The 23,623-nt window shown below is 42.7% G+C and overlaps 1 protein-coding gene and 1 pseudogene across 1 annotated transcript in view; both read right to left on the bottom strand.

Moving 5' to 3' along the window:
• LOC126179069 (uncharacterized protein KIAA1143 homolog) overlaps positions 1-23,623 on the bottom strand; it is a 311,125-nt gene that overhangs the window by 49,410 nt on the left and 238,092 nt on the right. The window lies entirely within an intron of this gene.
• Positions 23,011-23,128, bottom strand: LOC126100718 (5S ribosomal RNA; annotated as a pseudogene).

The raw sequence follows: 23,623 nt of genomic DNA, 5'->3' as shown, positions 1-23,623 counted from the left end.
ACTTTAGCGTACAATGATAAAGAAAACGACAAATCCAGTCTACTATTTTTTATTTAATGTTGAATACCATGTAAACTGTTTTTGTTCTACTGATTTTTGCTTATTTGTAACTGTTTTCGGCTTATGGGCCATCATAAAGATTGTTGTTTCCTGGATGACGGCCAAGTAATCCTAAAATTAGTTACAAATAAACAAAAATTAGTAGAATATAAATAGTTTACTTGTTATTCAACTTTGAATACGGATTTGTTCTACCATGAAGTGACGGAATAATTCATAAATACTATTTATTAATTTGTGAGTTCGCATAAATTTATTTTCTCGAGTGCACCGTTGTATCTTTTCCATTTATGGCCAAACAGTTAACAGTATGATGTATTTACAGTGTCCAGAGGTAATGCAGGAAACGGAAGTCATTCAATTGATGTTCAACCTTTCTTTGAATTTAATGAGAACCGTGCTGAAGTTAAACAACTGAAAAACGTTAATGATACAACAATTTTTACTGTCTGCAGGCTGCAATTTGCCTCTTGCTCTCATCCAGAATTTTTATCGATAGATATAGGAAGCCTTCGTCGTTGAATGAGCTGCCAACGTATGCAAACTAACAGTGGGTGGCGCTGTGTTATTACCAGTGTATTGATTCATTATAATGTCATTGGCGGTGAGTGACCATAAACGAAAAGCTATTATCCGCTTTCACGAAACATTATTACTTCCACCTTTCGTTTCGGCCGTTGCAAAATATCGATACGACACACGGAGTTGGCAGTACTGCACAGAAGTCTCCCTGCACTGTGCCTCACTGCGCTGCCGTCGTCGGGCCAAAGCATAATTTCTTACCTTTTCTCAGCGGCACTGCAATGTGTTGCGTATGAAACACAAGGGTAAGAATCATTGCCACCGCGGGGAGTGGAATGCTGGCCGGCTAGATCGCACACGGTGTTCACATTTCCAGCTCGTGCTACTTTTCAACCTCTTGCTGTGATGGAAACGACGCACGGAAGTAACAAGTTTTCGCGAATGTGCGTATAGATCTTTTGAATAAGATGCACAATCTTAAAATTTCAAGCTTATTTCTGGATGTATATGTAGTTTTGCGCATCTTTTGCACTCTTCCGCCGGCTGGGGTGGCCGAACGGTTCTAGGCGCTACAGTCTCGAACCGCGCGACCGCTACGGTCGCAGGTTCGAATCCTGCCTCGGGCATGGATGTGTGTGATGTCCTTAGGTTTAGGTTTAAGTAGTTCTAAGTTCTAGGGGACTGATGACTTCAGATGTTAAGTTCCATAGTGCTCAGACCCATTTGAACCATTTGCACTCTTCCAATGATTCTAAAACTGAAGAGGAGGAGGATACTTCAGCACTTTGGCTTGTCTGAAAAACTGTCTACATCAACACTGTAGACTTTGATAATATGATTCAAACATTTGCTGAACAAAAGGCTCGCAATGCTCTATTGGCAGTCTTGTAGGCGAATAGGTTATAATATACTACCCGTTGCACGACTTGTTGCGCTTAGTGGTGTTTTGTTCTGACAGACAACGACTGTCGGATACAAAGTTCCGAACTTTTCAATGTTTTAGTTATATGTTCACCTGAAGATGCGGCTTTTAGTGCCACGAAACCGGTAGTGATCCAATAATAAAGGACTAAATACAGCTGCAGCGGTTTATTAAGACCCAAGATGAGCGCTGCTGGCTGTTTACCGAAATGTGTGGGCACGTTAGGGGACGTGGGACGGCGGGTGGGGCCCCGGGGGGGGGGGGGGGGGGGGTACGGACGAACACGGAACACAGGGCCGGCCATTGTGGCCGAGCGGTTCTAGGCGCTTCAGTCTGGAACCGCGCGACCGCTACGGTCGCAGGTTCGAATCCTGCCTCGGGCATGGATGTGTGTGATGTCCTTAGGTTAGTTAGGTTTAAGTAGTTCTAAGTTCTAGGGGACTGATGACCTCAGATGTTAAGTCCCATTGTGCTCAGAGCCATTTGAACCATTTTTGAACGGAACACAAGATATGGTTCGCATCCTTACTGGCACTAGACAGACGGTCTCGGGAAAACATAAGAAGGGCTCAGTCACAAAGGGTGCAGGCAGAACATAGGAAGAACGTAGATACAGGAACCATCGTTATAACAGTTGTACGAGGGCGGTTCAGAAAGTAACCTCCGATCGGTCACAGTGCGGGTTGTGGGGGAGTAGCGACGCCATCAGTGCGTTCACGCACTCAACAGGTCAGTCGGCATCAAGCCGTGGTCGAGTGAACGTCGTACCTGCGCTAGTTTAGTTTTTGTGGCAGTTTGAAATGTGTGCTGCAATAGAAAACCCCGCCAAATGTGAAGTGCGTGCTGTCATAAGGTTTTTTACAGCCAAAGGATATTCTGCAGCAGCTATTCATCGTGAGCTTTGTGCCGTGTACGGACCAAGAGTTATGAGTGAAGGAGTTGTCCGTGAATGGGTACGTTTATTTAAAAGTGGACGAGAAAACGTTCATGATGAAGAGAGGAGTGGTAGACCATCATTGGTGACTGACGAACTCGTTCAGACAGTTGATGCAAAAGTTCGTGAAAATCGACGTTTCTCAATGTCGGAGTTGTCTACTGGTTTTCCACAGATTTCTAAGCCTCTCTTGTACGAGATAGTGACAGCAAGATTGGGTTACCGTAAGTTCTGTGCACGATGGGTGCCCAAAATTCTTACCGACCATCACAAAACTCAAAGAATGGCCTCTGCATTAGACTTTCTGTCACGTTATGAGGACGAAGGAGAACCATTGTTAAACAGAATCGTGGCCTGTGACGACACCTGGATTAAGTACGTGAACCCTGAGACAAAAGAACAATCAAAGATGTGGGCACATTCAAATTCGCCTACCAAACCAAGAAAAGCCTCGCAAGATTTTTCTGCCAGAAAAGTGATGGCAACGGTGTTTTGGGATGCCAAACGGGTGTTGTTGGTTGAATTCATGGAATGTGGTACGACCATTAATCAAGACGTGTACTGTGAAACAATAAAAAAGTTACGACGGGCTATACAGAACAAACGCCGTGGTATGCTGACTTCCGGTATCGTTTTTTTGCACGATAACGCCCGTCCTCACTCTGCTCGCAGAACGACGGCCCTTCTTGAGTCCTTCAAGTGGGACGTTATCAACCATCCACCTTACAGCCCAGACCTGGCGCCAAGTGATTATCACCTCTTATGCATTTGAAGAAATGGCTCGGGTCACAGCGGTTTGATGACGACGAAGAGGTCAAAGATGCGGTCACAGGCTGGCTCCAGGCACAAGCGGGTGATTTTTATGCAGAAGGAATTTCAAAGCTTGTGAAGAGATACGATAAGTGCCTCAATCGCTATGGAGACTATGTAGAAAAATAGTGCAAAGATGTAGTTGTAAGATGTATATATTAAAATATTTTTATTTAACTTGGTGTATTTTTTTAAATCAACCGGAGGTTACTTTCTGAACGGCCCTCGTAAATTGTCGTAGCTGTGTTGAGAAAGTACAGGAGGCCCAAGCGCTAATAGAAAGAACTTATGCTCAAATCATTACAGGCACTGAAAGCTGGCTAAAGCCGGAGATAAGCTGAGCCGAAATTTTTACGAAGAACCTAACGGTATTCCGAAAGGATATGCTAAACACGGTTGGAGGCGGCGTGTTTGTTGCTGTTAGAAGTAGTTTATCTTGTCGCGAAATTGAAGTAGATAGGTCCTGTGAGTTAGTATGGGCGGAGGCCATTGTTGGCAACCGGAATAAAATAATAATTGGATCTTTTTACCGACATCCCAATTCACGTGATACAGTTGCTCAAATGTTCAAAGAAAAATTGAGTTTGAAATCAAACACGTACCCGACCCATACGATTATAGTTTGTGGTGACTTTAATTTACCCTCGATATGTTGGCGAAAATACATGTTTAATTCCGGACGTACGCATAAAAGATCATCAGAAATTGTGCTAAACGCATTCTCTGAAAATTATTTCGTGCAGTTAGTTCATGAGCCCACGCGAATAGCAAACGGTTGGGAAAACACGCTTGACTTCTTAGCAACAAATACTCCTGAGTTAATAACGAGCATCAAAACGGATACAGAGATTAGTGACCAACGGTTGTCGTAGCGAGAATGAATTTTGTAACCTCCAAAAACAATCCTCCAAAAATAAACGAAAAATACAGCTATTCAAAAAAGCAGATAAAAATTCACTTGACGCCTTCCTGAGAGACAATCTCTACTCCTTCCAAATTAATAAGTGTAGACCAGATGTGGCTTGAATTCAAAGAAATAGTATCGGGAGAAATCGAGAGATTTATACCAAATAAATTAACAAACGACGGAGCTGATCCTCCTTGGTACACAAAACAGGTCAGAACACTGTTGCAGAAACAACGAAATAAACACGCCAGTTGCGCAACTTCAATGCGAGATGCTTGTAACAGTTTCCACAACGAAACTTTGTCTCGAAACCTGGCAGAAAATCCAAAGAGATTCTGGTCTATGTGAAGTACGTTAGCGGCAAGAAACAATCAATGCCTTTTCTGCGCAACAGCAATGGAGATACCATCGAGAAGACAGTGCTGCCAAAACAAAGTTAATAAACACTTTCTTTTTAAATTACCGCTACCAGTCATAAACTTTGTCGCCTATTGTATTACTTATTTATTTAGCGACATGTTTCGAGGGTCATACCTCATCTTCAGGCTAAATGGCATTACAAAAACAATTTTACAATAAGTACTACTGATGTTACATAGTCTTTTCGTAAATGTTGTGGTCATCCTGTGGAAGAAGCATTCAGGATCTAGTTATTCCCCTGTGGCCATGGATGAATATTTCCATTTCTTCCAAGATGTCCATTTTCCATCTCTTTTGTAAATTATGTAGTACTTTGAGATCGTTGTCTATTGTAACACTGTGGTCTGTTTCATTTATATGTTTCGCTTGCGCTGATTTATTCGGTTTGCCAAGTCAAACAGTCAATGTGTTCTTTAAAGCAGGTTTTAAAATTTCTTCCCGTTTGGCCAATGTAATATTTGTTGCAATGACTGCATGAAATTTTATAAATTCCTGCTTTGTTAAGTTTCTCTGTGGGATGTGAGATATCATGTATCAGTTTCTTTTTTAAGTTGTTGGTGGCAAAGATGATCCCGATTTTTTTTTTAAACATCTTGGCTATTTTGTCTGATATGACATCTAAATATGGTAACGTTATGTACTTGGGTTTTTGGATGTTGTGTGAGGAAGCTGTGTCACATTGTTTGTTGTTATTTTTAGTTTTGTGTTGTGATAGTGTGTGTATTTCATGTTCGTGATAGCCATTATTATGTGTAATGCATCAGCTCCATACTTAACAATACTAAATATACTAAACAATACTTAACAAAACCTTTACATATTTCTTGAAACAGTCATGGTCGAAAAATAGTCAAAATGGCTTCAAATTTTACTAAACATAGCCTTCCGAAATGCCTTCACAAAAGAAGAGGAAGTAAATATTCCAGAATTCGAATCAAGAACAGCTGCCAACATGAGTAACGTAGAAGTAAATATCCCCGGTGTAGTGAAGCAACTTAAATCACTTAATAAAAGCAACTCATCTGGTCCAGACGCTATACCAATTAGGTTCCTTTTAGAGTCTGCTGATGCATTAGCTCCATACTTAACAACCTTATACAACCATTCGCTCGACGAATGATCCATACCCAAAGACTGGAAAGCTGCGCAGGTCACAACAATATTCAAGAAAGGCAGTAGGAGTAATCCACTTAATTACAGGCCCATATTATTAACGTCGATATGCAGCAGGATTTTGGATCACATATTGTGTTCTACATTATGAATTGTCTCGAAGAAAACGGTCTATTGACACACAGTCAACATGGGTTTAGAAAACATCGTTCCTGTGATACACAACTAGCCCTCTATTCGCATGGAGTGTCGAGTGCTATTGACATGGGATTTCAGATCGATTCCGTATTTCTGGATTTCCGGAAGGCTTTTGACACTGTACCACACAAGCGGCTTGTAGTGAAACTGCGTGTTTATGGAATATCGTCTCAGTTATGTGACTGGATTTGTGCTTTCCTGTAGTAATTGACGGAAAGTCATCGAGTAAAACAGAAGTGATTTCTGGTGTTCCCCAAGCTAGTGTTATAGGCCCTATGCTGTTCCTTATCTATATAAACGATTTGGGAGACAATCTGAGCAGCCATCTTAGGTTGTTTGCAGATGACGCTGTCGTTTATCGACTAACAAAGCCATCAGAAGATGAAAACAAATTGCAAAACTATTTAGAAAAGATATCTGAATAGTGCGAAAATTGGCAGTTGACCCTATGTAACGAAAAGTGTGAGGTCATCCACATGAGTGCTAAAAGGAATTCGTTAAACGTCGGTTACACGACAAATCAGTCTAATCTAAAAGCCGTAAATTCAACTAAGTAGCTAGGAATTACAATTACGAACAACTTAAACTGGAAGGAACACACAGAGAATGTCGTGGGGAAGGTTAAACATAGACTGCGTTTTATTGGCAGGACACTTAGCAAATTAACAGATCTACTAAGGAGACTGCCTACACTACTCTTGTCTGTCATCTATAGAATACTGCTGCGCGGTGTGGGATCCTTACCAGATAGGATTGACGGAGTAAATCGAAAAAGTACAAACAAGGTCAGCACGTTTTGTATTATTGCGAAATATGGGAGAGAGTGTCCCTGAAACGATACAGGATTTGGACTGGACATAATTAAAAGAAAGGCGTTTTTCGTTGCGGCGGAATCTTCTCACGAAATTCCAATCACCAACTTTCTCCTCCGAATGCGAAAATATTTTGTCGACACCGACCTACATAGGGAGAAACGGTCACCACGATAAAATAAGGGAAATCAGATCTCGTACGGAAAGATATAGGTGGTCGTTCTTTCCGCGCGCTATACGAGATTGGAATAATTCTGAAGGTGGTTAGATGAACCACCTGCCAGGCACTTAAATGTGATTTGCAGAGTAACAATGTAGATGTAGACATTCGTCAATGTACGAATCAGTGTAATACCTAACCTTATGTTTTAAAGTGAAGTGAAAGTGAATTGAACCAATTTACACAATAAAATTAAATGGAGCGTACACAGATTTTACAATAATTCATTACTCTGTAGCATCTGAAGTCGAATTTGTAATTTCATCAGTCATAGTGTCTTCAATTTCCAAAACAGTATTTAGAGTATTTTTTTTCATTTTCCTACTCCACGAAAGTGTCATAGCGCTCGTGTTTTTCTCAGTGTTTTTAACCTTTACACCTTCATTTATGATTCATTCGACTGGTTTGTTGGTTCTTTCAAAGCTGCGGTGGGAAAATGGGGACACGACGAGGTCTGTTTAAGCAGCTCTGATTGTAATAGAACATTTAACAACGTGTGCCGTAATAAATATTTCTAGATTTCAGAAATAACATACGGCGCGAAATTACACGTTTTTCTTAATAAGGCAATATCCAGAAATTTGTCGTTTATAACTTACTTTCTTTGTACGGAATTGTTATAATTACATCCAATGAAAATTACAGATATATTTATAAATGTTATTTAAATTTGTAGCTACCGCGATCTGTTCTACTTCTGAGTGAAAACGGGTGTGGAAATCGGAAATGTGTATGCAGAAAATGTGCTCAAAAGAAAAAATTACATATTGAAGGCAGGCAATTTAACTTTCTGTGTCAGTTCTGTAATCTAGAATCCCATCTTTAGACACTGCCGTAGAGAAACAATGTTATGAATTTCACAGAAGATATTCTGTGACTTATAGTAACAAACTAACTTCAGTAGTTATTTCCATGATAACAGCTGAAAGAAATGCACCTAAAATGGGCGATGAGCACTGGTTTCTGTATAAAGAACGAAGCATTTGCATACACTGTATTACAGATAAAAAATGTATATGTTAATGTCCTCTATGACAGCAGAATATTAGGAACAGTTATTCTAATACACCTGTATATAAACTTTCTGCTCTGCGTCGGAACTCTTCGTACGATTTCTTGGCGGGGCACCTTTGTAGACACAACACAGTGACGTGTTGCTGCCTGCATAATTTCCTCGAATGTTTACATGCTCTGTCATCCAGAAGGCATCGAACATGAAACCGGACTTTTGCTGTTTATAGTGGCTCGACAATACACGTGTGTACACAACTGCATGTTCTGATTCAGCCTATTGCACCATAAAAAGTTAACTATTAGTCCGTTCTAATTCCGCCGGCATTGTCTCGTGCAATGTTTTTGCGAACATACGTTTACTGTTAAATAATAAATTGTGCTTATTATCTGTTTCAACTTAATAATTATTTTTGTGTAGTTCCAACGCTCACCCAATTACGTTTAAATCGTGTTAAACCTTCTTTAAAATAACAATAAAATTGTATTGCTGTATTTGAAGTGGGGTCCAATCACACATCCTGCCTCGATCCCAGTGCTGGCTCTCACCGTCCCTGTCACTGTAGTGAAAATGGAATTAAAGTGCCAGAGGAACGTAGCTGGATTGGCGGATTGCAAGAAGAGGAAAGAGTCAGACGTGGACCTAATGAAAAGTGGATACACAGCATTGCAAAACACACGTGAGCAGTAAGGATGTATACAGCTACAGTATTTCACTCTGCCGTCGGCGTCATATGGCTGACGGTGATGACTGAGACGAAAGTCGTTTCAGTGCGCATCCAGAAATCTTAACCTAAGTTTTTTTTTTTTTTAATTGGATGATCCTTTGAACAAACTCTACCCACCTAACTTGTTCAGTATTCAACGACTTTGGCAACGACGATAAACAAACACGCACGCACGCGCGCGCGCGCGCGCACACACACACACACACACACACACACACACACACACACACACACACAGAAGGGAGGGTGGAAGGGGGGGATTTTGAGTGGATTTCGGGAATAAATTTGATCTGCTCTACTCAAACCATTTATAAACGGAAGATGCTCCAACTATGTTGCAATGAAACTTTGCTGTGCTGTACTCTGTACTATGACATGACAGTTTACAATGTATATGCGAAAGAAAGTTACGAAGATTATTTTCATAAAGAGAATCCCCACTTGCAATAAGAATCTTCTTACGTTGTGCCTGGCTGTGGCTCTCAATGTTAATAAACACACATTTCCAGCGTATTTTTCCCGAAGTTATAGCCGACTGATGTCTTCTCCGTTGTAGAAAAGGTTCCAAGTCTTCCTTTGGCACAATATTTCAGCGACGGCTCTCTGTAGTCATCGGTTTCCTCACAAAACAGAGTAATACAGCAAGAAGCCGAAGAAGATAGAGAGAACGTCGGCGAACTGTTGTGCCAAAAGGATACTGTGACCTGGCTGTGAACGTAGGCTTCTGCTGAAACGGCACACACGTGTTTCGAACCGTTACGATTGACGTTACGCCCGTAGCTTGCAGCCTTTCTCAATCAACTCTTCCTTTCTACCTACATGTATATTCCGCAAGCCACCTCAGGGTTTGTGGAGGACGGTATTCCTGGTACCATTAACTCTCCCTCTGTCCCTTTTATCAATGATGCGTGAGAAGACGATTATCGGAAAGCTCCGTACGACATCAAATTTCTCTCATTATCCGATCATGATATCGCAAGAGGTATGTGGAGGTATTTCCGATCCTTCTTGGAAAGTACGCCCTCGAAATTACAAGAGTTAATTTTTCAGTGACGCTTCATGCCTCTCTTGTAGCGTCTGCCACTGGATTCCGTTGAGCGTCTCCGTAACGGTCTCGCGCCAAGTATCCCACGAAGTAAAGGTGCTGTTATTCGTTGTATCTTGTTTACATCTTCCATTAGGTTGGTGCAAGTTCATAAGGTTTTTCCCTAAATTTAATAAACACAACAGGTACATGTAAGACAGACTTTAGTCATCAATAACATATTCTCCTTCACAACTTATAATAGACTGCCAGCGCTGCGGTAACTTTACGATTCCGCGACCGTAGAAATCACGTGGTTTTGAGGTCAAGAACTCGTCGAGCCACGTTCGGAGCGCGTTATCATCCGGAAAGGACGCTCCTTGGAGGTTGTTCGACAGAGAGCGAAAAGGGTGAAATATTTGAGGACACAACATCAGGTGAATAGAGTGGGTGCGGAATGACTCCCCAACCCAACTACTGCGTAGTCTTTTTTTTCAGTCTAGCAGAATGCGGCCAGGCTTTATCATGGAGTACCATCACTTCACATAGTCTTCCTGGTCGTTGCTCTCCGACTGCGTCAGCAAGACGTCTCAGTTGTTAACAATAAATTTCAGCCGTTATGGTTACACCTCGTGGAAGCAATTCGTATTACACCACACCGTCGCTGTTCCACCAGATGCATAACATCGTCTATTGTAGATGCGCACATGTCCCTGTACGGGGAGTTCCTGCTTTGTTTGGGCTCAACCATTCCTTTCTTTTCCTTACGTTAGCGTAAAGACACCATTTCTCATCACCAGTAACGATACAGGATAGGAATGGTTCAAATGGCTCTGAGCACTATGGGACTAAACAGCTATGGTCATCAGGATAGGAATGGTCGGTGTTGATCAGGAGTCAGTTGATGACGAGCAAGCAGGGATGCACGCCCACCCGCTGATTTCTGTGATTTTGGCTTAGAGCACGCGGTACAACAAACTTTTGAACCTTCCCCACTGCATGCAAATGTCGCACTATGGTGGAATACCCATAGCTCTAGACATCTTCCACTTCTCGAGCACACGGACGTGGATCACTGTGGCTTAATTCGTTTAAACGATCTTTGTCAAACCCCGAAGGTCTTCCTACACATGGACAGTCACTAATGCCAAAATGGTCATCCATCAAAAGAGGAAACCATTTTTTTGCCGTGCTGTGTCCAGTGGCATTATCCCCATAGACGGAGCTAATGTTTCTGGTTGGCGCCGCTGCTGTCACCCCTCTGTTGAACTCAAACAGAAGAATACGTCGGAAAAGTTTCGATTTCTCCATTTGGCACCCTGTTTTCTAGCGTCCACAGCTCCACTTACTATCTCCAAATGCCTAAATGACAATATGTGAACTTAAATAGCAAATAAAAGAGACAATCGATAAATAAACCCATACTAGTCGGTATGCCAATATGTAAAACAAAAACGCTACGAACCTATGCACCAACCTAACATTATACTTTGTAACGGTCTTACACTAACGAACAGTACTTAAGTATCGGTCGAATAATTGTTTTTTTAAGCCATTTCTTTCACGAATGCATTTCCTTAATATTTTCTCAATTAATTTCAGTTTAGCTTCCGTTTTTCTTACTATTTGTTTAATGCGAGTATTTTAGTTCGCCCGGATGCTTACTTCTAGGTACTTCAGGATAGCTTTTGTTTCAAGTGATTTTTCATCAATAATCTATCGAACTGTACTAGACCCCTTTGTCTCTTTACGCGTAATACCTAACGTTTATTTGTGACACGGGTCAAACAATCACTCTCTGCACCGATTACCAACCCTCAGCAGGTCTTCCTGTATTTCGCTGCAGGTTTCTGGCGTTGCTACCTTCTTAGAGAAAACCGCAGCGTCCGCGAACAATCTTATGGTGCTTCCGACATTTTCTGCTAAATCATTTATATACATTGTAAACAGTAGCAGTCCTATCACACTTGCTTGGAGTATTCCTGAAATTACCTTTACGTTTTCCTACTTCGTTGCGGTAAGAATAGCTTGTTCAGTTCTATCTGCAAGGAAGTCCTATACATATTCGGAAGTGTGGTCCGATTCTCGGTAAGTCCGTATTTTGTCCATTAAATGACGTTACAAAACTGTATTGAATGCCTTCCGGGAGTCAAGCAATATGACATTACGCTGACGCATCTGCCTGATGGACAGAGCGAGCTGTGTTCGCAAGATCTCTGTTTGCGGACCCACGTTGATTTTTATAGAGGAGATTTCCGTTATCCGAAAACGTAATACGCGTGAACAAAAAACTCGTTCCATAATTCCACTGCAGACTGACGTCATATACACAGGCCCATAATTATGTGCGACTATGTGACGACCATTCCTGGAAACGGGAATGAAATGCGCTCTTCCTTTCGTTCTTCAATCGCTAGGTACCGTTCGTTGCTCCAGAGACCTAGGACAAACTACAGCTAGAAACCAAGCAAATTCTTTCACATAATCGCTGTAGATCCTTACATGAATCTCATCCGCTCTAGTTGTCCTTCTGTTTTTTCATGAAACAACAACCGTAAATTCATTAGAAGTAGAGAGACAAATCCACACCAAACTGTAGATAGAGAATTTTTATTTAACTAAGTTGAGACTGAGGAGCTTCCTCGTCTAACGTTCGCATTCAATGGTATTTCTCTATTTATTTTGTTCATCTGCCCTGAAATATGTTCTGTTATACGTATACATACTATGGCCATACTGTTGACAGCTCTCAGCAACCGAATTTCAAATTTATCAAGATGCAGAACATCACATACAGAATTTTTCGTCATGCTCATTTACAACGGTTTCGACAAGAGTGAAACGGCGTGTCCTGCAGCTTCGGTGAGATTCAATTCATTCTCGTTTCCGTATCCAAAGAGAGACATTTGGCTGCTAGTCCTAAGGGCGGGGAAGGAGCTGCACAAATGACGCAGCGGCCTTTCGTGCTGGTGTGCAGCAGTACACGGCTCGTGGCGACTTGCTAACTTGCCTGTCTGCTCTCAGTAGCATTTGAGACGACAAGAAGCAGCGGCCCGCGAACGGGAAAAGATTAATAACGCAAAGCTTTCCCAAAGGCTAACCACCCAGTGATGCTCAATCTACCCTGCACGCGTCTCAAATCAAGGAAACCATTCTGGACAGCTCGAGAACCCGAACCATTCAAGATTGAAGATGTGTGGAAGGAGAAATGGAAAAACGACACCAGCATACTTCGCGGTGGCCTCGAAGACCCTACATGTATACCAGGCTTCCAGCTACCTAGAAGAACCTGGTGTGTGCTCAACAGAATCCGATGTGGACATGGAAGAACCAAGTCCTTCACGTACAAATTGGGACTCTCAGACTCCCCGAAGTGCGACTGTGGAGCAGCAGAACAGTCTGTTGAACACATTGTAGAGGAATGATCCAATAGATGTTTTAGTGGAGCCTGGAACGACATAATCAAAGCCTCGCCAACAGCACTGGATTGGATAGACTCTCTGGATATCAGTTTATGATACAATTAGTCACCATAACTCTTGTACATTCCTTTTGTTATGTGTAAATATTTCTTTTGTATTGTGTAAATATCACTGTAAATTGCATGTTTATTTCCATACAGTAAATAAAATAAATAATAACATGTTCACCTTCTGCATCTGATATCGGCAGCGTGTGGTTGCTCCAGGTCGTCACGAGTTATAGGCACCCTGAAGTGCGGTACGTACCGTGCACACACGCCACCGTGATCCATTAGATCTTGTAGCCTCCAAGGCGTAAGTTTTTTTGTGTGATTTATTTGGCTGTGAAAAACTGTCTATACAGGTCAGAGAAAAATAATCACAATCCCCCCCCCCCCCCTCTCTCTCTCACTCAACGTTACGTCCGATTCTGGTTGTGGCAAATGTCGGGCAGCCATAACACGAGACAGAACACACGACCGCTGCACAGCTAAACACGCTACCAACTGCCAGAGGTCACGTTTTCTCCCCACCGCTACGAAGACAATTGAATTCGGGGGACAACAGTCAACAGCGACAACTACTCTGACAGTCGCATACTTGGAGGAGTTACGTCATTTTATAAATTTCGTTTATTTTAAAGGCAAATGATAATGAGACGGCAGAAGAGATAAAAATTCTCAAGTGATAGCCTAATCGATAGTAAAAGATACACGATGAGAAAAAATACAAATGAGAACGCTACATAAAACAACGAAACAAAGAGAAAGAGCTATGACGCACAAAACTAGTGATATCGACGGTAGGCAATGAAAACCTCGTAACTCCATTTTGTTAAATTTTGCAGGTGAAGCAAAAACGGCTTTTTAAAAAATAGCATAAAGTGATACAGAAAGTTGCTACACGTGTAACTGTATAGTAGAAGCCTAGTTATTGACAAACTGGAGAAATACAAGCACTTTCAAATCTCCCTTTAATTATGGAGTTATTGGGTAGTGGAATTACAAATTTTCAAATGGCTCTAAGCACTATGGGACTTAACATCTGAGGTCATCAGTCCCCTAGACTTAGAACTACTTAAATCTAACTAACCTAAGGGCATCACACACATCCATGCCCGAGGCAGGATTCGAACCTGCAACCGTAGCAGCACCGTGGTTCCGGACTGAAGCGCCTAGAATAGCTCGACCATGGCGGCCGGCCAACAACTTTTCACAGACAGATGGAGTTGCGAGTATTTCATTCCCGACCATCTATGTGCATACTGAGTACGACTGCAACATCTCTGTAGACCCATGCCAGGCGTTGCTGTTACTGAGAAAAGGGGGGCGATTTATCCGAGTTGTACAGAAAAATAACATTTGGCTTTCGTCAAGTGGGCAATACTAGTCAACAAAGCTATTTGCGAGCTACTCTGATGCTGCTTTACAGAAATAATATTACAATTCAATAAATGCAGCAGCTGTGGGCAACCGACACAACACATGGCGTTTATGTGAGGGCAGGTCAACACGCTATACTGAACCTGTTCAGCACAAAAATAAACTATGGGACCACCACATAATGAAACGGCAGCACAGCGAACAGACCTACACGTGTGGCTGCGGCACCATCTTCCATTTACCACTGCCAAAGGCACTTCCGCTCGTTCTCATGCTACAGACAGACGACTGGCGAAAGAAATTTTGGGTCTAGTGAAGCAGGGGATACAACCCTTCGGCTTTGACCAATGACGCCAGAATTGGCCAGAGAGCATTTATTATACAGATGAAAGAGCTGACAAGACTGTTCAGAAACAAAGGAATATATAGTTGACATATATCGAGGCAAGTAGCATTTTCACGTTAAGGATATCGCGTGTTTGTATCGTATTATTTCTGTGGAAAATTAAGGGGAAAAATGGATGGAAATATTCGTAGCATAGAATACTTCACGTCACATATATATGGGTTGTATCTCGAACCTCATTCGAACTGTATTGGTTAACTGCAGTACGGGATACAAGTTAGCATTAATATCCTGTTGTTCAGTTGAACTATATAGGTCAACTGAAGCACGGGATACAAATTTTATGTGTGTTGTTTCTTTCGCCTCAGCTACCACTAATAGTCTGTTCTTACGTAGATAGTAGCACTACCGATGGCAGAAGGAGCTACGTACGTAATATTTGTATCCCATACTTCCGTTGACCTATATACAGGGTGTTACAAAAAGGCACGGCCAAACTTTCAGGAAACATTCCTCACACACAAATAAAGAAATGATGTTATGTGGACATGTGTCCGGAAACGCTTAATTTTCATGTTAGAGCTCATTTTAGTTTCGTCAGTATGTACTGTACTTCCTCGATTCACCGCCAGTTGGCCTAGTTGAAGGAAGGTAATGTTGACTTCGGTGCTTGTGTTGACATGCGACTCATTGCTCTACAGTACTACCATCAAGCACATCAGTACGTAGCATCAATAGGTTAGTGTTCATCACGAACGTGGTTTTGCAGTCAGTGCAATGTTTACAAATGCGGAGTTGGCAGATGCCCATTTGATGTATGGATTAGCACGGGGCAATAGCCGTGGCGCGGTACGTTTGTATCGAGACAGATTTCCAGAACGAAGGTGTCCCGACAGGAAGACGTTCGAAGTAATTTATCGGCGTCTGAGGGAGCACGGAACATTCCAGCCTATGACTCGCGACTGGGGAAGACCTAGAACGACGAGGACACCTGCAATGGACGAGGCAATTCTTCGTGCAGTTGACGATAACCCTAATGTCAGCGTCAGAGAAGTTGCTGCTGTACAAGGTAACGTTGACCACGTCACTGTATGGAGAGTGCTTCGGGAGAACCAGCTGTTTCCGTACCATGTACAGCGTGTGCAGGCACTATCAGCAGCTGATTGGCCTTCACGGGTACACTTCTGCGAATGGTTCATCCAACAATGTGTCAATACTCATTTCAGTGCAAATGTTCTCTTTACGGATGAGGCTTCATTCCAACGTGATCAAATTGTAAATTTTCACAATCAACATGTGTGGACTGACGAGAATCCGCACGCAATTGTGCAATCACGTCATCAACACAGATTTTCTGTGAAAGTCTGGGCAGGCATTGTTGGTGATGTCTTGATTGGGCCCCATGTTCTTCCACCTACGCTCAATGGAGCACGTTATAATGATTTCATATGGGATACTCTACCTGTGCTGCTAGAACATGTGCCTTTACAAGTACGACACAACATGTGGTTCATGCACGATAGAGCTCCTGCACATTTCAATCGAAGTGTTCGTACGCTTCTCAACAACAGATTTGGTGACCGATGGATTGGTAGAGGCGGACCAATTCCATGGCCTCCACGCTCTCCTGACCTCAACCCTCTTGACTTTCATTTATGGGGGTATTTGAAAGCTCTTGTCTACGCAACCCCGGTACCAAATGTAGAGACTCTTCGTGCTCGTATTGTGGACGGCTGTGATACAATACGCCATTCTCCACGGCTGCATCAGCACATCATGGATTCCATGCGATGCATGTATCCTCGCTAACGGAGGACATTTTGAACATTTCCTGTAACAAAGTGTTTGAAGTCACGCTGGTACGTTCTGTTGCTGTGTGTTTCCATTCCATGATTAATGTAATTTGAAGAGAAGTAATAAAATGAGCTGTAACATGGAAAGTAAGCGTTTCCGGACACATGTCCACATAACATATTTTCTTTCTTTGTGTGTGAGGAATGTTTCCTGAAACTTTGGCCGTACCTTTTTGTAACACCCTGTATATGAACACTGCTAACGAAAACGTGGAAATGGACGCACGTTACATTTGCAACCTGTACCTCAGTTGAACTACGCGAAGAGGCAATAAAACGACACACATACAATTTGTATCCCGTACTTCACTATGGGGTATAGTTTATTTTTCGCCTTCGATGCTAATAGCATCGACTGAAAGTTATAGTTTTGATCACAGCAGTGACAATGGTATGCCATTCTTTAACTGAGCTATATAGCTATACACAACATTTGTATCCTGCTCTCCAGTTGACATATACAGGTAAATTTCATCAATGTTACATACGTCGTTCTTTTCGAATAGGTAGTGTCAGTGTAAAGGTCAACTGAAGGGCGGGATGCAAATTTTAGTTGTGTCGAGCGTTTCGCCTCTAATATTGCTAGTAAGATTCGAAAGAATCATACTGATGCTAGTGCTGGGAAACGAAAGACGAACGACAGCTGCGAAATTTCTATTACGTACTGGAGTACACGGAAACATACGTCACGGTGTAATACAACAATGAAATACGTCAAAATAGTCAAATGCAGTAAAAGAAAAAAAATGGAAAACTGAACTTACCACACGGGAACTTCTTAAACGAACCGAAGCTCGCCTACAAAGACATCAACAAAAATCACATACCCACATACACAACAAACAAAACATTACGAAAACACACACACACACACACATACATACATACATACACACACGCACGCACGCACAGACACACACATTCACCCCCACACCTCCCATCCTAATGTGAAATTAGCTAACATATTTCGGACGGTACATTTGCCCAACCCGTGTAAGAAAACATTTAAACAGGCAATATGTTTGGGGAATACTACGCTTCCATGAAAATTCATCTAAGTGACTTTGAAGTGTGGAAATTCGGCGTTTCCCCTTCCCTACAAGAGATTTCACAACTGACCAATAACCCCCTACGCTATTTGTGCAAGCCCCTGTGCATAATAATCTGAACTCAGTACTGTGATTAACTACGAGATGCTGATAACCTCTTTCCTCTAAATCCCTATATCAAGAAAAACGATCTGAAATTACAATGGAACCCTCTGCAACGTGATCTTCAATTAAGCTGACCAAAACTTCCTTCCTTCGATTGGGTACTACTATAACACTACATCGTCACACTCTTGACCTGAAACTACAGCCACCTAAACCCATAATCCCACTGGAGGGAGGACGTCGGTTCAATCCCGCGTCCGGCCATCCTGATTTAGGTTTTCCTTGATTTCTCTAAATCGCTCCAGGCAAATTCCGGGATGGTTCATTTGAAAGGACACGGCCGACTTCCTTCCCAGTCCTTCCCTATTCCGATGAGTCCGATGACCTCGCTGTTTGGTCTCTTCCCCCAAATACACCCATAACCCACTGGAGGTTCCATCCTGTTGTACTTCCTTTTGCCAAAATGCGACTCCTGAATTTCGACCATAACACCCGGCCCCCTATATTTCATGTATTCCCTAAAAACTTCCCTACATATAGAGTACCTATCCACAACTGTACGCTTACTCAAAAAAAAAAAGGCTCTGAGCACTATGGGACTTAACATTTGTGGTCATCAGTTCTAGGGGACTGATGACCACAGATGTTAAGTCCCATAGTGCTCAGAGCCAGTGATGGAGTTGTGTTAATGACATAAACTCAATCACCTGAAAATGGCGTAAAAGGCTGAACCATAGAACTTAGAAATACTTAAACCTAACTAACCTAAGGACATCACACACATCCATACCCGAGACAGGATTCGAACCTGCGACCGTAGCAGCCGCGTGGTTCCGGACTGAGCGCCTTAACCGCGAGACCACCGCGGCCGGCTGTACGCTTACTCACACGACATTCATGGACACACAGCCACACAGGATATCTCAAACACCAACAGTACGTGATTTTCATAAAGTCTCTCAAGGCGAGGTTAGATTGTTCGAACCACGTCCCTCGTCTAATGGACAACCACAACCGATCTTCGGTGCAGCGCCATACGAATAAGTCGTGAGTACGGCGGCGAGATACACTTGTGAGGCGCATATGTTCGCCGCACTCACGACATCGAACATACTCGGCAACGAGACCACACATTTGTAAAAAACAAATCGTGGCCAACAGGTCTACACCCATAACCTCTCTCAAATCATGCAGGTTCATTGGAACAGATAAATCCATATCTACAAACGAAAATGAGATGCTAAAAAGTGTCCTAAAATAAGAAACTAACAGTCCAAATTGCCTCACTATCAATAAGAATGAAATTAAGTACCGAACGGATTGCAAACAACCAATTATTTAAATAAATGCACACGAAGAATATTTTGAATAATATGTAGCGTTCTCTTTTAAAATCACATTCAATTATTTTAATGTACAATGATAGCGCTTATCCGGAACACAGAACTGTTTTACTGTCTATGGCTGAAAGTGAAGACATTATTATCTATGAGTAATGTATGACGTCATTGGTCAAAGCAGACGGGTTGTATCCCTGCTTCACAAGACCCGAAATCTTTCTCTTGCTTCCAGAATAACTCTCTTTCTCTCTGTCCTTCTCCTGTCAACAGAGATAAAATCGCTGAATTGGTTTTAACTTAATTAGTCCACACCAAATCATGTTGAAGCTCAATCATTTAGATTGAGCTGACGGAAGTCATGGGATAGCAATATGCACATAGTATACAGAGGACGGCAGTATAGCGCTCACTAGGTACAAAAGGGCACTGCATTGGAGGAGCAGACATTTGTACTCAGGTGATTCATGTGGAAAGGTTTCCGACGTGATTATGGTTTCACGACTGGAATTAACAGACTCTGATCGTGGGTTGGTGATTGGAGCTAGACCCATGGGACATTCCATGTCGGAAATCGTTACGGAATTCAATAATCCGAGATCCACCGTGTCAAGAGGTGTGCTGAGGACGAACATATACGTTAGGATGCTCGTGACCGTATCGGTTGGATCCTAGACGACTGCAAAACTGTGGCCTGGTCAGATGAGTCACGATTTCAGATGATAAGAGCTGATGGTAGGGTTTGAAGGGCATACCCCACGAAGCCGTGGACCTACGTTTTCAGCAACGCATTGTGCAAGCTGATAGTGGCTTCATAATGTTGAGGGCTCCGCTCTGTTTCCATGGATTGGAATGAGTCCTTTGGTCCAACTGAACCGATCATTGACAGGAGATGATTAGGTTCGGCTACTTGGAGACCGTTTTCAACAATTCATGCACTTCATGTTCCCAAACATGTCAGTGGGCCACAATTGTTCGTGACTGGTTTGACGAACATTCTGGACAATTCAGCGGAAGATTGGCCACCCACACCGCCTAACACGAACCGCGTCGAACGTTTATAGGACTCAATCGAGAGCTCAGTTCGTGCACAAAATCCTGCACCGGCAACACCTCCGCAATTATGGACAGCTATACTGGCGGCATGGCTCAGTATTTCTGCAGGGGCTTTCCAACGACTTGTTGAGTCCATGCCACGTCGTGTTGCTGCACTAATCCGGGTAGGAGGAGGTCGGCCGGGATATTAGGAGGTACCCCACGACTTTTGTCAGCTCAGTATGTGTTAACAAAGTGTTTAACAAACCGTGAGCGCCACTCTTTTTACATGCACTCGGTTCAGCTTCCGCCTGGAGAACACAAATTACATCTCCATTTTTCATTTATTTTACTTCTGTTGAAAATGATACTGCAACACAGAGGAAACTGTTTTTGATGTTGCTGAGCAACAGTCATACAATAATTTTTAAATGAATACACCACTATTTTCCTGTATTGTTTATTTAATCACGACCTATGGTTCAGCCTTTTACGCCATTTTCAGGTGATTGAGTTTATGTCATTAACACAATCACTTGAAAATGGCATAAAAGGCCGAAACCTATGTCGTAGTTAAATAAACTACAATAGTCACATAGTGACGTGTTTACTAAAAGAGGAAACTGCTCAAGTGAGCGGTTAATTGATAGTAAAGGATACCTGACGAAAAAGAGAGATGAAAACGCCACATAAAAGCATGAAACCAAACAGAGCGAGTTATGACGCAGCCGCAGGAGGTGCAGTTTATTATACTGGTCTCAATTTGGGTGGTTGTATTGGTACTGTACACCTGATTAGTAAGGGAGTTCTTCCTTTTACATTAATAATATTTGCTACGTCAAACAAGTAGACGTTGCATCAGGTACGAAACAGCTGCGAGCAGGCTGCCTGCAACAGTTCATGGACAAACACAGCGACAGTGCTGTGATACGGGAAAACTGTTTTCTCGCATCCTCCGTCACGACCCATCCATGTGTAAGGTACTGTCAGCTGATGTAATCAGCCAAAATAGCTGCCCTTCTAAATTTCTATAGGGTCTAAATATTTTCTGCAATGTATCTCTCTATGCTGGCGTTAAATTTTGAAGGGTTACTCACAATCACACAACTTACTTCTCCAGTTATTTAAGTAAGCGGTCAAAGAAACTGCTGTCTTTTATATTTTTCACTACTTTCTGTCATTTGCTAAGTAGTAGTTCGCACTACGGGCTGCAAATGAGCAACTAAACCGATGCAGTGCTGAGATAGCAAGAGCAATTGAGTTAGTTTGCCTGATTAGTTATTTATACGTTCCAAAATTCCTATTATGAATGTAGGGTTTCTACATTAGCTTCTTTTATTGTGTCAGGTATAGAACTGTTACTGGAATTGAATGCTACAAGAATGAAGGGAATATGCCCACTGGTGGCGTGACTGTGTTGCATATACCACATGGAGAATATGGACAACATATTACATGTGAAAAAGCACTGTTTCTTTCCAAATGTCAAGGTATAATACAAGTGGCGGTTTCTAAAAATGTGAAAGTGGAACGACAGAGAATATCCATGGCGGAGTTCCCTGCAACGAAAGAATCAAACTAAAGTTATGACTTCGATGAAGCAGCACAGGTAAAGATGCCGGTAACAATACCAGCATTCAGATAAAGAAACGAACACGTTGGCGCGACTGAAAGCAGTAAATCTTACATTGCAATGAACAGAAAGCAAGACTTCATCATTGTCATTGTCACAAGTTCTTGAAATGTGAATGGTAAATATCAAACAGATAACAATATCCCTGGTCGCGCTAAGAAGCTACGGGCTGTTGTGCACCAACGCTCGGCAGTTCATTGTAGGAACTGAAGAGTTTCGTAAGGGTTTATGACAGTACTTTCCTTCTACTGTACTGTAGGAAAGAAACCGCCTAAAAACTGAGCTACGAAGGCAGCTTCAAACCATGAGGGATTTTCAGGTTTTCTGTTGTCTGACAGCAGAAAATATGAGATGTCTTACGAACGGTTGTTTACAGGTGACGCACATCGCAGTTGACGGTTTTTCTTTTTCATGTCCTCAGGTACACTTTCAAAGCTGGCAGCACCCTCCCCTGATTCCCGCCGTTGTATCAGCCACCCCTCGGGCGGGGCTGGCCAACGCACACGGTTAAGGCATCTATTCCACCAAAAGCTCGGGAGGGTGCATCGCTGTGGTGGATGAAGAGAGGGGAAGCCAAAGAGAGGGGGAAATGGAATCGCAGCAGATTTCTGGCATCCACTGTTGCCTAGTCGTGGACCGTTACGCAAGTTGTGTTTGGGCAAGGTGTATTCGTTGGGAGAATGAGATTCGTTTTACGAGTGACAACTGGAGTCCCAAGTCTGTCTGCGGCACTGTTTTCGTGCAATGAACGTAATGCAGCAGGTTACAATACTGAAGAAAATAATTTTCTGTGGAAGTTGCTACCGTCATAAGTGGGAAAAGAAACTGCACTCACAATATTTTTAAAGAAAATCCAGATCTCGTCTATAAATACATAATTTCAATTTTACATTATCATTACCTAGCTATATAAACTAAACTCCGTCCGAACAGGTCTTGGAAGGCCCTGTGGTTCCAACCGGCCGCCGTGTCATCCTCAGACTTCAGACGTCACTGGATGCGGATATGGAGGGACATGTGGTCAGTACACCGCTCTCCCGGCAGTATGTCAGTTTACGAGACCGGACCTGCTACTTCTCAATTAAGTAGCTCCTCAGTTTGCCTCACATGGGCTGAGTGCACCCCGCTGGCCAACAGCGCTCGGCAGACAGGATGGTCACCCATCCAAGTGCTAGCCCAGCCCGACAACGCTTAACTTCGGTTATCCGACGGGAACCGGTATTACCACTGCGGCAAGACCGTTGGCTACCTATCTATATGGCGGAATAAAATCCCAAAGCAGAAGTATTTGTCAGCCAGTTCAAAGTACATTTAGTAGAACGCTTCCGTTACATTAATTGTTAACACATTATTGTTCTGTATCATATCTGACGGTAAAAATATTGTACCTTCTAAATTAATGTATGAAGTGATACTACTGATTTTTGTAGAGTTAATTAGCCCGTACGTTTTTTTCTGAGAACGATCGTTCAGCCTCTGTGCGGTTCTGCTGGGGTACGCCGTGACTGCCGGCGAACGAAGCTCTTCTGATGCAGTGAAGTGTCCACTGTACAGGAGCAACTTTTTCCTCTCAAAACGGCGACGCAGGTGTTGGCCCGCAGCTGGTTCCAAAGTCCGTGGCTGTGTGTCTGTTTTAGGACGAAGCTCTGGACCAAGCACCCTTTCACTGCTCAATGCGCCCAGTCAGAAGCAGGCGCTCTGCTGTCTGGGAAAAGGCACTAGCAGAAGGCAGCCTGGCTTG

This window comes from Schistocerca cancellata, chromosome 1 (assembly GCF_023864275.1).
Source record: "Schistocerca cancellata isolate TAMUIC-IGC-003103 chromosome 1, iqSchCanc2.1, whole genome shotgun sequence".
NCBI lineage: Eukaryota > Metazoa > Arthropoda > Insecta > Orthoptera > Acrididae > Schistocerca > Schistocerca cancellata.
The sequence above is the reverse complement of the archived record's forward strand: the minus strand, read 5'-3'. Positions and strand labels throughout refer to the sequence as shown.